Here is an 18,855-nt window from a genome sequence, read left to right as displayed (position 1 = left end):
ACAGATCTTTACATACATATCGTTACGTACATATCGTTACATACATATCGTTACATACGTATCGTTACATACATATCGTTACATACATATCGTTATTGTAGGATAATAAAATCTCTAATTTATAGCACTAAAAATTTTTTGGATAATTTTTTAGTTAATCTTTCGCTTCAAATTTTTTCTTTAAACATAATTTCATCATGATTTGATTTTTTATAAGTATTTCGACTTTGATATTTGAATATCATCTAATCAATTTGGAGAATAATAATTTGATTTATTCTATATATTAGGAAAATTCGTAAAAAAAAAACAATTGAAATTAAACCACTAGAATGCTCTGCATTCCTTGGAAATTAACTAACAGAGATAGAAAAAAATATTTATTTTGCGTTTCTAATTTAGTGCTTTGAACGAGTTTTTGAAGTAAAGTTTTTTTGCGTTCAAAACTTTTTTATTAATGTACTACTATGTTTAAACTTTTGATAAAATAATGAATACTCAATCATTTGAGTCATATTTTACTATAAGTTGGTTTATTTCATTGAAAAAAGATAAAAATATAACTTAGATCCTTATTACCCCACCAAACGGGGTAATGTGGGTCCATAGAATACACCTCAAATTAGTACTTTTTAGGCATCTTTAAAAACTTTTTTTGATGTAGTTTGCTAAAAACAATGTCTAATTATGGTTTTAAGATATTTAAAAATATATTTATAGCAAAACAATTTTTTTAAACAAAAAAAAATTCTTTTCTATATAAACTTTTTGGTCAAAGTCAGAAATAAGTGAAAATAGGCTCAGCTTACCCGACCCTACCCTATATCATGAGATATATAACTTTCGGTATTTAATTAAGGGACGGTGTATCTCAAACTTTTTTAACGACGTCCAACGGACGTCAAACAATGTCTGTTTTCATGCAGCTTAAATTTTGTAAAAACTGACGTCCGTATGACGCACCATTCGAACCGTGGACTGACGGACAGAATTTTACCGTCCTCTGGACGTCTTGCGAACGAAATATGCCCACTGGGTAGTCGGTGTTATCATCAAACATCTAAATTAATTCATTTTTATAAGAGGAAATGAAAAGAATGGAAAATTATTGTTATAGTTTTATCGGTATGAGTTTTTGAGACTCATTTCTGGGGTTACCTGCCATTAGGTAGTCCCTGATGGCAGGTAATCCTAGAAACTCGATTCATAGTTTAAACTAAAAATATTTAAACTAATTTTTATGTATACTATTAGCTTTTTATTTAATCTTGATAAATTTTTACTAGCAATTTTTTTGAAAACAAATATTTTTTTTTATACTTTAGTTAATTGATTTTAAAACAAGTATTTGTAAATGAGATGTGTGACGTGACTTCATTTACAAATACTAGTTTTACCCTCCAAATACTAGTTTTCGAGACGTGTTAAGACGGTAGCTCCGGACAACTTAATCCACTATATATTAATGTTTTTAATGCGGCTTTTACAAATGCGTTTTTTTTTCTATGTTACATGTTTGACTATTGAATAACAAAAAATTCTTAAAATATTATATACAACTTATTTTTAAACATTGTGCATGATTACTTTCTTCGTTTTAGTCATGCATGTTCGTGCAAAAGCTCCTGAATTGTTTGTTTAAATTTTTAAAAATTATTTATTCATTTTGAAAAAATTATTGTTATAGTTTTGTTGGTATGAATTTTCGAGATTCATTTATGGCTTACATAATGGAAGAGTTAAAATAGAGTATCAGTTCAACAAGGAAGTAAGGATCTTTGGTAAAGATTTTAAAAGCTTTAAAAACAGACACACAAAATCAGTTGTAAGAACGCTCCAATTTACAAGTCTTATGAGAGCAGTTAAATTCAAAAACCCAACAAAAGACTGTTTTTTTTTTAATTTGCTGATAGAATTGGCTGAAAAATCTAACTTTCCTGCATCAAGAATAAATAGTCCTGATAAAATTAGTGTTTCATGCGTTCACAAAAACCACAAGGTATTATCTGTAAAAGAAAAAAGAGAAGAACGTAAATTAACATCTTGAGTAGAAGGCAGAAACATAACGTCAATGCTTTTTATGAATGTTACTAGACCTTTTATGCTTCCAACCTATATAATTCTTCATATAAAAATGGATAAAAAGAGATGTTTGATGAAAACACTGACTCATAGGGTTGCTGTTCCATGCAGCAGTGGTTTAATGAATGGAGATATTTTTTTCCACGCAGTTGGAACATATTTAAAAACATGTCAGAACAACCTTGTTACAAGCATATCAGTACAACCATGTTCGATTGATTTTGCATGAGTATGCATCACATAAAAATTAATTAGTAGTTTAATTAATTAAATAATGAGCCAAAAATGATTACATTCTTATACTAAGTATTTCTCCACACAGTACTCACAGACTAGAACCACTAAAAAAATTTTTTGTCAAACCCTTGAAGACAGCTTTTAGTAAAGCGTCAGCATAATGGACGCGGATGAATACTGGAGCCAAAATTAAAGAACACGATATTGCTAGTTTTATGTTGAGTACATTTTCAAAAGCTGTGTACTATAAAATAGCTCAAAGTGGATTTAAATCCATTGGCATATTTCTATTGGATCAAAATATTTTTTCTGACCTTGATTTTCTACCAACTATGAAAACATATATTCCCATGGAAATTGCGCTACCAACAACAAAACAAATAAATGAGTCATCATCTGTAAATGAGATATCAATAAACAACAACATTTTAACTAGCATCACTCAATAACTCCTCATAAATTCTACCTTGGTAACTTCCACCACCATTACTGTTTTCACCATAGCCTATATTACAGCAACCTCTTCAAAAATATCATTAACGCTCAATGCAGTTTCTAATGTTTTACCTTTAATTTTTAGCTCTTAACATTTCTGAGAGAAGAATTCTAGTAGAAAAGCTAAAAGAAGTAAAGTTCTCACCTCATCTTCTTATGTTAAGCAACTCATTGTTGTGCATGGAAAACTTCCTAAAATGAAACAATTTTTTTGTAAATGTGTTGAGAAATTTCAAAACCTAATCCATTTACGCCAAATTTTGTACTTATCATTTTGGACGGACGTAGATGACATTATCTTTTAATCTAAAAGAAATTGCTAAAAACGGTGAGATTAGTCACACAAAATTTGTGCTGATATCATTTATTATGTACATGCGCATCTGCGATTTACGGCACTAATTTTAAAGATAAAATTTGTGACCATTTTTGACCGAGTGGTCAAAGTAGGTGTTGTAAGGATAGATTTTTGTCATCTTTTTTTAGAATTATATATCAATTTAAATAATATTTTAAAAGTAGAGTGTTTTAAGTTTGTTGCAACTTGTTTTTATTTTGCTGTTACTAACGTTTCTTGTGATTTCATTACTATTGAAAATTTTGTTCCTGTTCAAGAAGTGAATTGGCATTAAAGACATGATGGTTTTTTTTAAACTTTTCCTTTAATTTTCTATATCTCTTTTCTATGTACCTGCCAAATTTAAATAAAAAATGATAACACCCTAATACCCTATTTTTGCATGCAGTACCAAATATTCTTCTGTTGTGGAATGGTAACGAAGAAATAAAAGCATAAAGAGAATATGAAAGAATTAAGAGAAAAAGCAAAGGCCCGGCCATACAAGTTTGAATATCTGAATCAGGTTATTTCGCAAAGAAAAGACAATCCTTCACCTTCGAAAAAAATTAAAGGAAAAGTATTTCAATTTACAGTTGAAGAAACTTCGAAATCGCATTTATATTTTAAAACAGCATTTGCTATTTACCCAAAGCAAGTTATCTTAATACCATTTCTAAGGTAGTTCTTAAAAATAAAAACAATTAAAAGATTAGATATTATTTCAAATAATTAATTTTGAATTAATAATAGTAATTTATCAGAGGTAACTTAAAAAAAAAAATTTAAATTGTATGCCTCATAAGATAAAAGAATTATTTCCTGACCTAGAAAAAAATGAGGTTTCCAATATTGAAGAAAATCCTATTGGAGCTGCTATTGGAAGATGTATTTGCCACATGGTTTGATAATGTCACTAACAGCCTAGATGAATACTTCTGCAGACTTCTTAGCATTAAAAAGAAGAACAGTGCTATATACATGGTTTTTTATAGAAAACCAAATGAGAATGAGGATGATAATGCTGTTGAGAATGAAATGAGCAAATACCAACTATCTGCAAACATCATTAGTGATAATATATCATAAAAAAATGAGGTGCCAATTAATTGTAATAAGGTATGTGTTATTGCTAATCGTAATATGGTTTATATACTTGCATCAATAATTTTCATTTACAGATATTAGGTAAGTGTCTTGGTTAGCAATATTTTTGCAGCTTAATGTGTATATTATGCCCCCTTCATCTTTTTTTTTGGTGTTGTTGTTGTTGATAAGATTATGAAAAGATTTATAATTGTTTCATTGGTTAATTTTATGTTTCAGATCTTATTTTAGGTATTCGGGTAGTTACCGACATCCAACAACCAAGGTTGACTTGGTTGTAATATTTTATGGGAAACCAAAACTCATTTACAAAAAAAAATTTCAAAAATCTATTTTTTTTTTCAGATATCAAGGATCGACTTTTTCTATCTTTGGATGTCAGTGATCTATTTGCTTCAAAACTTGGCTATTTTCATAGCCACAATTCTGTTAAAAACATAAACAAGTATATGGAAAAATATTAATTTGGTTTAAATCTTATCTTACGAAGTATATTTTAAAACAAATGTGTTCTTCATTTATCGGGGTGGGCGTATTATTCGACGTAAATCGAGGCAATATACAAAGGATACTCTGAAGCGCTTTTTCTAAAATACATGCCTGCATCTCTCTAAATGGTAACTAACTAGTTAGTAAATAATTATTTTAATTAAACAATATAAATTTTTTTCTGCTACACCTGAGTTGAATAAAAATATAACTGAAGAAAAGTAATACGTAAACTAAACAATGAAGTTTTATTATAAAACTACCATAAGCCGAACGCTTATTTTTTAAATTCGTTGCAGTTTTCTTAAGCAATCCTTATAATGAATTTTTGTTACTTAAATGGGGATAAATTTTAGTAGAAATTTTCATCATTGTAATACTGATTTAAAGCTATTTACAATGATATATAAAAATTAAATATTTGAAAAGTTTTTTTAATTTTGCACACGTACCTACATTTATGCAGCTACATACCTACCTTTATGCACCTACGTATCTACATTTATGCAGCTGGTTATTACAACTTGAATACATGGTTGACAAAATGTAACTTAAATAATTTGTTATGTTTGCGCTTAATAGTTAAAAATTAAGTCAAACCATGATTAAATTATATGCCAAGGGGTAGCCTATAATTTTGAACCACGCGTGTTTTCTAACATTTTTATTCTTGTTTTATTCTTTTATGTATTGTTTATTTTATGTTTATATCATTTAATATATTTAAGGATATAGTTTTTTTTTGTATTCAATAGGTGTTTTACTTTTCACTAGCGAGTTTTAACACTTTGATATCTGTTATAACAGATAAAAGCAAAGTGCTAAAACACACACAAAAAAAGATCTAACACATATACTAACGTTAGTAAATGTGTTATATCTATTTTTTTAAGTGTTTAAGGCTTTCCACAATATCGAAAATATATACGGATTCTTATTAACTTCTGTTGAAAGTCATCTGTGCCAAAATCACTAAAATTCATCAAGATAATGGAAATTAGAAAATTTAAAAAAGTTTACACGAACTTTTTATCACAAACTTAATGTCATCTTAAAGTAATCTTTTAAATCTTCTGCAAAAGCATTTTTAAATAACACCGTAGAGAAAACTGCTTATATATGAGTAGTTTTTTCTACGTCGTCCAACCTCGGAACTTATGGTTCTCTTAATCCAGACCTCTAACCACTGAGCAACGGCAGCATTTTTAGCAAAGTTTTGAATGAAACATTTTTAAACGCAAAAGAAAGTTTGTTAATTTTGTTAACAACGTTTTGGGGTTTTTGTTGTTCCCAGTCTCCAATCACCACAATTTTTTGCATAGCATTCTCATTCCCTATATATATGAACATACTTAAATATGGAGTTTTCTTCATGTTTCAAAGTTGCTAAGCCTAAATATCAAAAAAAGTTAACTACGGCCTTGATATATATATATATATATATATATATATATATATATATATATATATATATATATATATATATATATATATATATATGTATATATATATATATATATATATATATATATATATATATATATATATATATATATTACCTTAACTTTTTAACTTAACAATTTATTGTGTGTGTGTATATGCCTAAATATCAAAAAAAGTTATCTACGGCCTTGATATATATATATATATATATATATATATATATATATATATATATATATATATATATATATATATATATATATATATATATATATATATATATATATATATATATATATATATATATATATATATATATATATATATATATATATATATATATATATATATATATATACATATATATATATATATATATATATATATATATATATATATATATATATATATATATATATATATATATATATATATATATATATATATATATATATATATATATATATATATATATATATATATATATATATATATATATATATATATATATATATATCAGGGACGTGGTGGCACCTGAAAAGTAGGTACGAGTTTCCAGAAGAGGGGCCCGGTGAAGTACTTTTAACGAGAGACAAATAAGCGATTAAGGAAAATTTTATTTATACTAAAAAAATGTATCAGCATAGTTTTTCATTATGTCTAAATGCGTCAAATTCCACATTTTCTCATGTTCCACTGATCCCCAAATGCTTTAATGTCAACCGATTTGCTAGACAAGTTTTGACAAGTTTCAGTTTGCTGAAAACCCTCTCACACTCTGCTGAATTTGTTGAAATTGTACTGAATATCTTGTATAGAAAAGCAACAGAGTGGAATAGAGCATCTAACATTGTCTTTAGCATAAAATTGTAAATGGTGAGGAAAGATATATCCTTCTCAGCAGCCTTTCTGTAGATCTCCACAAAATCAGCCATTTCAGTTACGACTTTATTTAAACTGATACCAATTTTGAACTTTTCAAGCACTGATTGAATTTTTTCTAGTGAATTAAAGTTATGAAAATTATGACCAATACCTTCACTCATATTCTTCAATAAAAAGATGTCTATGCTTTCTAAAAATTTCCTCTGTGAAGAAAATTTTTCAACAAGTATTACAGTTGCTGAATCCACTACAGTATAAAACACATCTGCTAGCCACTGATCTTTAGCCTGAGTAAGCCTCTCATCTTCTGTTTCATCTTAGTCCAATCGTTTCTTTTTGCGAGTCCTTTTCTCAACAAATGTTTGCTGTTTAAGCTGAGCTTCAGTTGAAATTTTAACAACAGATAAAATAGCATTTTGGCCAGTACTGCCCCTTAGTACTTGAAGCTTTTCCAGTGATACATCGACAGACATTATAGGAAGGAAAAAATCAAGTGTTTCTCCTTGAAGAATTTTATTTAGGGGACCCAAGATAGTAAAAATTTCTTTTAAGAGATATAAGCCACAATTGCTTCATATCATGAAGTTATGTCATTTGAAATTTGATCAAGGTAATTGATTACTGCCGGGTATAGTGTCAGCAGTCGGTCTGTAGCATTTTGTAAGGAACTGAAACGAACACTGTGGGTAGCAGCCAGTTTAAGAGACTGATTCACATCCTCAAGAAGAGATTTGCACTTCTTAAATACATTATTTCGTTTCCTTGAGTTTCTGTATAGAAAAGTCTTTAATTTCTGCACATCACCAGGCTTGTTTTCTGTTCCAAAAATGTTAACAGAAACAACAGAAAATTTTAAACAAGCTTTCATAAACAGATTTGTTCCATAAAATCCACAATAAATATTTACAGCCATGGGAGAACACTGCTTCAAGTGTGTTGCAACTCATTTGTATATTGCATATTGCTCGCACCATCAAAAGACAAACCAACACACTTTTAAATATCTACGTTATTTGATTTGAGTTTATCTTTGATTTTTTTTCAACATCATACAGCCCTCACTCAGTTTCAGTAATGTTTCAGTTTCTAAATGTTTCTGAATATTGCAGTTCTGCTCTTTTACCTGCTGCAATTATGACATCTTGATTATTGTCTGTTTCTTGTACAGATGATTGGTCACTAATCTCTGTTATTGGCTCTGTTTTAGAATTAGGCTTACTTGTGATATTCACAATGGATTTTGATGTTAATTCTACATTCTCTGTTGCTGTATAGAAAGTCTCTGTATTTTTAGCTTTTCTCTGTATTTTTGGCACTTGCATTGACGCGAGACCTGCCGTTAACTTTAATTGTTTTGGATCATTACCAGCTGCTTTCGATTCACCAGATTTGTATTTCTATGTTGCCTCTTTCTTTTTTTTTCCTTCATTTCACCTGAAACATAAATAAATATAAAGTTAAAAATATGTCCTATGATAAAAACCAGGTTAACCTATGATAAAAACCATTGGTTTCTTTCGTTTGAGTTATAACTACTATCGGTCCATGGAATTTTTAAATAGTAGTAGGGGAACTTGTTGTACCTTTAATCACGTTGTACATTTATCACTCTACTCTGTCGGCTTACTATTATTTTTAAAAAAAAACGTGAAGTGCCATTTGAAATAACAGTCCATGACGACTCTTTTTACTGTAAAACATAATACTTGGTATGGATGGTATCAATCCACAAGTAACTATTAGATTTGGCTCTTAAAAAGTAAATATTTATGTTAATCTTATTCTGATTTTAAAAATTTGATAAATTGTTGTTTGATTCATCTACGACATTACAAACATTACCCAATATCATTTTTTTGTTATTGACAAGTTTGGATGATTATGTCTGACCGTAAATGGGGATTAATACGATAATTGTTAAAGAAACCCATCTCGTGTACCTTGACCAGACTAGAATGTTGTACCATTGACCAACAAAAACTAAAGAAAACGTGTGATTTTATCTAAACAGTTATAATAACTGATTTTATTTTGAAAAATTAGTAATGCTATTAACAATACTGAATATCGCAACTTCGATGCACAAGTCTTTGCAAGAATAAAAGATTTTTTTTTTTTAGACAATTAGAATTGATTACAAAATAGCTAGATTTGTTTTTTATTGATATAAGGTAGGCCAGAAGTTGCTATATAATATATAACAAGCTAAAGAATTAGAGAGGTTTAAACATTGCATGATTTTTTAATAATAACATTTTTGTCAAAGTAACAACGCGCATCGGTCAAAGGTACAACGTATGTGTTGTACCATTGACCAACTGACTTCTTTTTTTAAAACGCGAGGAAAGGATACTTTGGTCGAATGAAAAAAAAGTCCTAAGTATAATTTTTGAGCAAAATATGAGAGAATATTACATAGTTTAAATGGTTTAAATTTACTCAATAGACTACGCAAAAAAAGCCTTAAAGCAAAAAGTGGTGAAAGGTTCAACAGGGGAACCTGTTTATAACTTCCATGGACTGATACGGAGTGGACTGGAGCATATTGAGTAGTAGTAAATGAAAGTAAATAACAAAAATTCATTAAGCATATAATTTTATTTATCAAACATATATTAACCACATTTATCAAAGCAAAGCAAATGAATTCATGGATTTTATATATTTATTGTTTTGAACTTTCCAATAACAATTTTCTCTTTTTTCTGTTAATGAGAACATTGTTTAATCGTTCGTCACTACAATGCTTGTTTTTTATACTCTTTTCGCTTTGCAGTACTGCCTCTACCTTCTTCTGTTTCAGCCGCTCTTGCCTCAACATATCGTTCTCTTCGTTTTTTTAGCCGAGATGCTCGTTGTTCAGCTGATTCATTTGCTCTAGCTCGAAATTTCCGTTCTCTTTCTCGAGCAAGACAAGCTAATCGGTTAATTTCAGTTTCCAACTTTCTTTTTTATATTTATCTTCTTTATATTTCTACGTTATAAGATTTTTTTTTACTTATTTAATTTAAAAACTTTAATTATTATTTTTAATTACTATTTATTTATTTATAAGAAAAGTATTTAAGCATTACTTACTTTTTTACAGTATAAAATCCATCAATTTCAGGTCAACAACGTTTTTTGTTATTATTATTCTACAACGATTTTATTTATTTACGCTAAATAAAGTTTTTTTGTTTTTTTTTTGTTTTAATTACTTTTCTTAACGAATTAAACTAAAGTTTAACGTATTTCTTTTATTATTACCGCTAACCTAGTGTTTGTTTTGCGCGGACACCAAACAAATAAGTAAACAGACGTGAAAGCAAGTTAAATAAAATGTTGTAAAAAATGCCCCGATAGAAACTTATAAAACTAAAATAAACTTTTTCTCTTTGAGGATTGGGGACCTAGTTTCCTGAGCCAGAATCAGGGCCCAATACAAGTCCTTGTACCCTCGTAGTTGGCCACCACGACCCTGATATATATATATATATATATATATATATATATATATATATATATATATATATATATATATATATATATATATATGTATATATATATATATATATATATATATATATATATATATATATATATATGTATATATATATATATATACACAAATATATACAAATATATATACATATATATATATATATATATATATATATATATATATATATATATATATATATATATATATATATATATATATATATATGTATATATATATATATAACAACTAAATAAGAAGGCAATCTTGTTACGTTCTTTAGGACTCATAGTGTTCTAATTTTTTGATATCAAATCAAAATATATATATATATATATATATATATATATATATATATATATATGTAAATTATGTTAGTGTATTTTACAAATAGAGTGCTCAATGTTCTTAAAGAACAGAGCAATAATTAATTATTTAATTACTTAATATAATTAATATATATATATATATATATATATATATATATATATATATATATATATATATATATATATATATATATATATATATATATATATATATATATATATATTCTTGTAAATAGTGAAGCCGTATTTGTTATTTGCCTAATATTAGTTTATTTAAATTATCAAGGTCAGTAAAAAAAATAAGGATCTATTGTAAAAGAATTTCAGGTGGTCAAAAATATCAAAGTGTAAAGGTATGGTATAAATGCTTTGAGTTTCAAAATAAGGTGCTATAGTGTATTGCTCCTTAGCAATTGATGTTTTGAGTTTCAAAATAAGGTACTATAGTGTATTGCTCCTTAGCAATTGATGTTTTGAGGAGAAGAAAAACTTCCAGAGTTTCCAAAAAAGAATGAAGAAAATCAAGATTGTAAGTTTTTTCTTGAAATATAGATTCTTTTGTAATGAAAAATCGTCTTTTTTTCCCTAACTTTACAATCTCAATCAGCAATCTTATTTTTTATCCATTTATTTAACCATAAAATCAAAAATTACAAATTGAATCATAATTTACAAAGTTAGGTTAAAACTCATATAGTTAAGAACTAGTCAAATGGAGTAAACTACATTAATACAAGCAATAAAAAATTAAGTAATAGGAACTATAGTATTAAAAAAGTTGGAATCATAACAAAAATATAAAGGAGTAATGCTAAGAAAAATGAAAAAAAAAAGAGAGAATGAACAGATGAGATAAGATGAATGAGAAAAAAATGTAAGAGAAAACAAAAATTTTAATCACATAAGTTCAAAAGGGTCGAGTGAGAGAAAAAGTTTTTCGCAGAAAAATATAAAAAAGGAAAATAAAGGCAAATAAAGGCAAACTTAAATAAATGTATATATATATATATATATATATATATATATATATATATATATATATATATATATATATACAAACAATACGATTTATTATAGCATTTTTCAGCATTTGGGGTTAAGATCATAGTAATTATAAATTAGGGGTAAAGTTCATATATTCATATTGTCAAAAAAATTTTTTTGTTAAAGTATGTCAACTTGAGTCTCAAATAAAGCGTATTTTTATAGATTTTAAATATATCTATAATCCCTTAAAATATTGTTTGAATTTATATTTATTTATAGTCAAGTTTAAATTTATTTTTACTAATTAACCAATGTTCTTAAATTTAAACTTAAAAAAAATGTTTCTGTAGTATTTGCAAAAGTAGTTAAGTATATATAGTAGTTGCTCTTTTGATACATTTATACTACCTTGTTTATTTTAGTTAAATATGTAAACGAATGATTTCTCATTTATTTATAATTTAACTTTAGCTTACGCAAAAAATCTATTGTTTTTATGCGAAGTTAAGCGTACCTTTTGCGCAACCTTAACTTTACGCTACGCTGCGAAATGTTTGTGAATACCGAATAGTTACGGAAAAATAAATTTGCGTACGTTTTCCGTAAGCTACCCAAGAGTTATGAAAGTTTTGCGAATCCGCACTGAGGTGCTTTACAAAATAACTGCTCTTATGCTTATAACAATAAAATAAAGGAATCTCTTCAGCGGTATTATATTACTGTATTTCATTTTAGTATTAGAAGCCTAAAAAAAAACTTTAAACATTTTTACAATAACTTAGAAGAAACATCAAATATTTTTGAGGTAATATGCGTGACAGAAACGTGGTGCAGCTCTGATGACACTGCATTTCTTCAATCGCTTCCACGCAAAACAAACAAGCGAGGCGTAGATGTTCTTATTTATGTAAACAATAGCTTGCAGTTTATTATTACTCAATGCAACTAAGGCATGGTACACGTTTTTCCAAACAAAAATTTAAGTTTTTTCAATTACAATATATGTAAGTTTTTTCATCAAAAAGTATGACATATTTGGTATGTATGGAAAGATTATTTTAACCACTATTATAATCTGGTAAAAGTAATGCGACTATATCAAATTGTCAAGCGTAGTTTTATTTAGAAAAGATGTAGTTTTCAACATAAAGTACCTTGGGGCTTGGCTATAGATAAGTCTATGGATTTGATTTTTTCATAAAAGCACGTATTGGTGTTTGTTTTCAATGAATGTAACTTGGCATTTATAATCAGAAATTATTTGGGAAAATTATCCATGAAAAATCATTTTTTTTAATGAAAATTGAAGTTATTATTTTCAATACCACACCTAAATGAGTATGTTTAACAATAATGTCACGCATAAATAATCATAGCTTTTAGCCCCATTCAAAAAACTGTTTTCGATATTTAGTATCATTTTTTGAAATATTCGGGACTTATTCGGTCATCTTGAAAAAATAATTTATTTCATTAAGAATGCGTAAACAGTTAAAAAAAACGGTAGCGGTAAACTTTATAAACAAGTTACTTTCATTTTCATACTCATCTCCTGCAAAACTGTTATAACAGACACTTTGGTTGTTTATAATATTTTGCCATTATTTACGAATTCTTTGTTTGCATAAATTAAATACCAATAAATAAAAAGTTGTTCCGTTTGCCAATAACAACCAATCGGATTTGTTCGGCTTTTTTTTTTACGAGTTTGTTTGTTCTATGCCTTAGTTGCATTGAGCAGGCATGACATGAGTATTTTTGATATTACTGAAAAAAATAAAAATATAATTTTAAGCTGCTGCTATCGCTTACCATCAGGCGCAATTAAAAGGTCTAACAATTCTTTAATTAATGTTATCATAAAAAAAGGTTTTCACGAAAACAAATTAAATTATTTAGTTGGTAATCTAAACTTAAACTTTTATGACTATTACATAAATAGCAACTTTAAAAATTTTTCAAGCAATTTGTTTGAAAATGGAGCAATTCTTTTGATAAATAAACCTATAAGGGTAACAACAAAATCAGCTTCACTAATAGAAAATATTATTACAACCGATACTTCAAATAAATTGCTTAAAAAAGGAATTATTAAAAGTGGTTCATCCGATCATTTCCCCGTTTTTTTCTCTATTAATAGAATTACTCAATTATTACCTCTACAAAAACAAGTAATTATAAAACGACTCATTAACGATAAAAATTTCCTCTTATTTAAAGAGTAATAGTCTTATTAGTACTACTGAACCAAACAATATGTACAATTCATTTTTTTAAATATTTTATGAAATTTACGATGTAAATTTTCCAAAGTGCGAGATTTATAAAACAAATGAAAATATAAAATCACCATGGATTTCAAAAGATTTGAGAAAATCCTCGAAAATAAAACATAAACTGTATATTAAATACTTAAAATTCAAAACAATTGAAAATAAAGCACTCTATAAAACTTATGCAAAACAATTTGAAAAAAGACGAAAAAAGTTTTTAGAGCTTGTAGGGAGAGATTCATTAAAAGAAAGAGAATTTGCTGAATTACGAGTCAAGCAAGAATGAGTTTTAGTTGATGAGATTAGAGATGATGGCTCCTTTGAGTAGCAACCATGATTGTATTGTAGAAAAGAGAAGGAGATGCAATTTTACAACGATGAAAAAGAGGCTCAAGCTTGGCAGATCCAACTACGTGCGTTTCCAACTACGTCTACGATGTATTTTTGGACCTTGTCTAGAAGAGAAAGAGCATCATTAGAAGAACCCAAAGCCCAAATATGGTAACAGTATTCCATACAGGGGCAAATAAGAGATTTGTAGAGGCAGAGAATGGAATCAGAAGAGAAAAAAATAACCTACGCGATAAAGAGAAGCACAATATGTACGGTAAATAGAAGATAAATCGATAAATAAAAGCACGATAAAGAGAAGAACGATAAGAGCTTTTGTTTTTACGTTTCAGGTTAATTTAAAACCCATCATATGATATGTTTTTAATTAACCTGAAACGTAATAATAAAAGAAAACATGATTAAAGAATGACTTCGAAGTAATTAAAGAATAACTTGTAAAACCTGATCTTTTTTTAATTAAACCCTTAAAACAATTTGATTTAAATAATCAGTATTGCGGTAGTTGAATTAATATTAAGTTATATGAATCAAATATGAATCAAAAACATTCCAAAAAAAATATTTTGTCGCAAGAACATAGTCAACTTTTTAATTAAAAAACACTTTAAAGAAATCAGTTACAATGCCAAATAAAGCAAAAAGTCACAAAGACTGTAGATGTTCTGTATGTTTATTATGCATGAGAAAAGCTGGCAGATATTTAAATAACTTTATTATTGCAAGAATTGAAAAATTTAAAAAAAAGTGGCATAAATTATGCAGACGAACAAATTCCACGTGGTATTTGTAAATCATGTCAAATCATTTTACAAAAAAAAAGATGCTGGTGATATTACGTGTTCATTGCCGCCTCTACAATTTCTCTACGATAGTTATCAAGTCTTTGAAACGAACTTCTAATGCATGTGAAAAAGCTTAAACATAAGGTTTTCTTTTCTTTACTTCAGTACATTTTTTGTTGGTGCATCTGTTGCTATTATACTGCTAGCTTTCTCACAAGGTTTTAAACTCCTTTAAACTGAGAAGGGGTTAAAAAAGTTGATAATTTCAGAATCATTGGCTTGACTTGTACTTGGCTCGGAACTGACAAAAGACTTCTAAAGCTTTTCTGGTGAGAGTAACAAGTTATTGGTATTCAGAGTTTTTCCAGTGTTTGTTTGATATATATTTGTATTGTTTCTTTCAGCAAAAACACTACATAAAAAATCTGCTTCTAAATATATATTCTTGTCAAAAGGAAATACTCCACTTTTCCTAAGACCACTTTGAATGTTTGTGTGTCATTATAATAAACTTTAAATGGAGCAATACAGAAACATCTAGGGGCTGCACTTTGTAACTACTATGTGGTAGTATAGTAAGATTAGTAACACTGTTACATTTAGCGAGATCAAGAGCTTTTTTAGATAAGTGGCTCTCGTGATTATCAAATATAAGTAGAGATGGATTTTTCTTTGACGAGAATTTTTTGAATAAAATGTTGAACTACTTCTACAAAAAACTCTGTATTCATCCATTCAGTTGAATTTGCAAGACAAAGATATTCAAATGGTGCATTATTTAGCATATGTAGCTGATAGATCTTTAATTTACAATACATTTAGCAGGTGTAATACATTTGAGAGCAGGTGGCAATTTACTGCTTCAAAAGATTTTCTTGCTCTTTAGTAAATACTCTTCTTGTAAAAAAATTGGGTTTTATAGTAAGGATTTCTCCTTCTTTTATTCCTTTTTTCGTTTTTAAATATTTGTATACATAAAAACATACATTTAGAATTTGCTTATAGTCACAAACTCATACAAGTTTCATTTACTAATTAGGACAAACACTTATTGGTGCAGAATACATGAGCATTAATTACCTGCAAAAGGTGCTGTGATTAAGATCACCTTTTTCTGCAGCATTTAATGAACCTCCTGTTAAATGTTAAGTAAACACCCTCCTGTCAAAGCTAAATCAACAGCTACCTTCATTGAGCTACTTGAGAAGGTTCCTTTACTCGTTTTTCAATAACAAAGAGGCTTTACAATTTATAAAAATTCAATTCATGGTCATATCATGATTTTTACCATGCTAAGCTTTAATTTACATCTATAGATTTTATATATAAACAGAAACCAGTATAAAAACATAAAATAAATGAATGTTAATCCTTCATCAAAAAAGTGTTCATAAATATCTTGATATAAGTATAATAAAGCAAACTTATGTTTATATAAACTTGTGTAACTTATGTTTATGTGAAAAATTTAATTTTATTACTATATAAGTTCATTATCATACTTCATGCATAAATACTGTATAATATAACATTTATTTTTATTACATAAATTTTATTCAATGGTCCACCAAATTTTTTTACCGAGTTAGATAAAACATTAAAGTATAAAAGTCAATATTTCCCGCCGGCAATTAATTATAATATGCTTGACTATCGAGTAATTTACAAAACGGTACATTTATTTAATTTCATGGTTCCCCACTAAAACTGTTTATGGTACCCCATACATTCTGATAGAATAAGATGACTGATTTTTGTTTATTAAAAAATTAATTTATTAAATGTCTTTGCCACACTGAAGAGCTCATGAAATATAGTTTACAAATTAGAAGCACTTTCCGAAGAATACAGTGAAAACATCGTATAACGCTACAACTCCAAAAATTTAAAAATTACTTTGCAACGGAAATAACACAAATTTGAACCTTTTCCAATATTATTGACATATTATGATTTGAATTATACGTTAAACAATACATCTAGTAGTAACTGATTACAACTCAAAAGGACTTTTCACAATACTTTTATATCGCCGTATAATTGCTTTGTTTCATGGTGTCCCATAGGTCATGGTGCCCCACTCTGTCCTACGCATTGTTTGTCTATTATAGCTCGATGTTCATGCGGTAGTGGTGTAGTGGTAGAGCGCTCGCTTCCTAAGCGAGAGGTTCCGAGTTCGATCCCCACCACGTCCCTGGTAGTACCGCGCTCGACTTGTTTCTCTGCGCAGCGGCCTTGTTCGTCAAGTTTCGTGTTTCGGAGTTATAGAGTTGAGAGAGGGTTATAACCACAATTAAGTAGCCTCCTCGTCTGTAGTGGCCTTCTGGGCCTTGGGGAGGTGAATTTACAAAAAAAAAAAAAAAATGTTCTAATCATTTCTGCACGATCGCAACATGACGCCAAAACTTGCATGATTTGGTCAAGGAAGATCAAGCTGTAGCAGAGCAAAATGCATCTGCTGTGATAAAAGTGAAATATTTTCATCCTAGAGAAAAATTCTTACTTAGCCCAGCAAAAGTCCTAATTAGCCAAACAAAAGTCTTACTTTGCCAAGCAAAAGAGGAAGATTATTTTCAGGAATACCAGGTAAATAAACATTTTTTTTTAATTTAAAATTTTTAAAGTTCAACAATATTTAGCAGTGAAAATTGTTGTTACCATTTATACTTATTACTTTTATTTTATTACACACTGTTATATGCCAGTTTGAAAGTTATTTTAAGACCTTATTATGTTTTTTTAGTCCCACAATCTGCACTAAAATCAAAAAGCCATATACTTACAGCACAAATGTTGTTAAATGTCCAGTTAAACACTGAACTATATAACACTGGAATTCTCAACAAAACAACAAAAAATCGACTGGTTGATAAAGGTTTTAAGGAAAAGTTTAATGCTGCCGGAAAAACATTACAAGATTTCTATAACCATTCAGTTGCCAATTTTGCAACTACAAGGGAGAAACTGAAGAACAAAAACATGTTATTCAATGCAAAAATTTGGAGGATTTAACTAACAAGGTGCTTTTGGACAGTGATTACAGCTATAATCATTTTGTCAAACTTGGAATTGATGGTGGCGGATCATTTTTGAAAATGAGCTTGGCTGTTATTAAAATAACTGATAAGAGTAACGAAACAAGTTGTTCTCAACAAATAAAACGTCACATGCTAATAGATTCAATATCTCGAGGCAAAGGTATCAAACGTCAGCTTATTGTTGTCATTGTTGAAAATCTACCATTAGTACGTGGATCTCTTGGATCTTTTGGCACATTGAAGGAAAGATATGCTGAATTTGTTGCTAATGGCTTAGATTTAAACTATACAAAAAATTTTGCATATGTAATCTATTCGTCGTCGATCTATATGGACAAATTAGTGCTCATTTTAGATGTTATTCCGCCTATGGAATCCATCTTCTTTTTGAAGTTGTTAATCATCTTTTCAAAACTCTTTCAGACTTATGGCCTGGAGCCAAAGAATGGCTAGCTGAGTTGCACATTTAGCTCCAGCCGTACTATGGCGGACACTTCAAAGGCAATAATTGCCATAAGCTTTTAAAAAACATTGAC

At 28.2% G+C, this 18,855-nt stretch overlaps 1 protein-coding gene across 1 annotated transcript in view; it reads right to left on the bottom strand.

The window, feature by feature from the left end:
- LOC136079793 (uncharacterized) overlaps positions 1–10,287 on the bottom strand; it is a 46,984-nt gene extending 36,697 nt beyond the window's left edge. Inside the window, exon 1 of the mRNA XM_065796240.1 lies at positions 10,154–10,287. The gene's annotated coding sequence lies outside the window, so the exon portion shown is untranslated. The remainder of the gene's footprint in view (positions 1–10,153) is intronic.
- Between the last annotated feature and the right edge of the window lie 8,568 nt (positions 10,288–18,855).

The sequence above is a fragment of the Hydra vulgaris genome, chromosome 04 (genome assembly GCF_038396675.1).
Source record: "Hydra vulgaris chromosome 04, alternate assembly HydraT2T_AEP".
In the NCBI taxonomy this organism is placed as follows: domain Eukaryota; kingdom Metazoa; phylum Cnidaria; class Hydrozoa; order Anthoathecata; family Hydridae; genus Hydra; species Hydra vulgaris.
The sequence above is the reverse complement of the archived record's forward strand: the minus strand, read 5'-3'. Positions and strand labels throughout refer to the sequence as shown.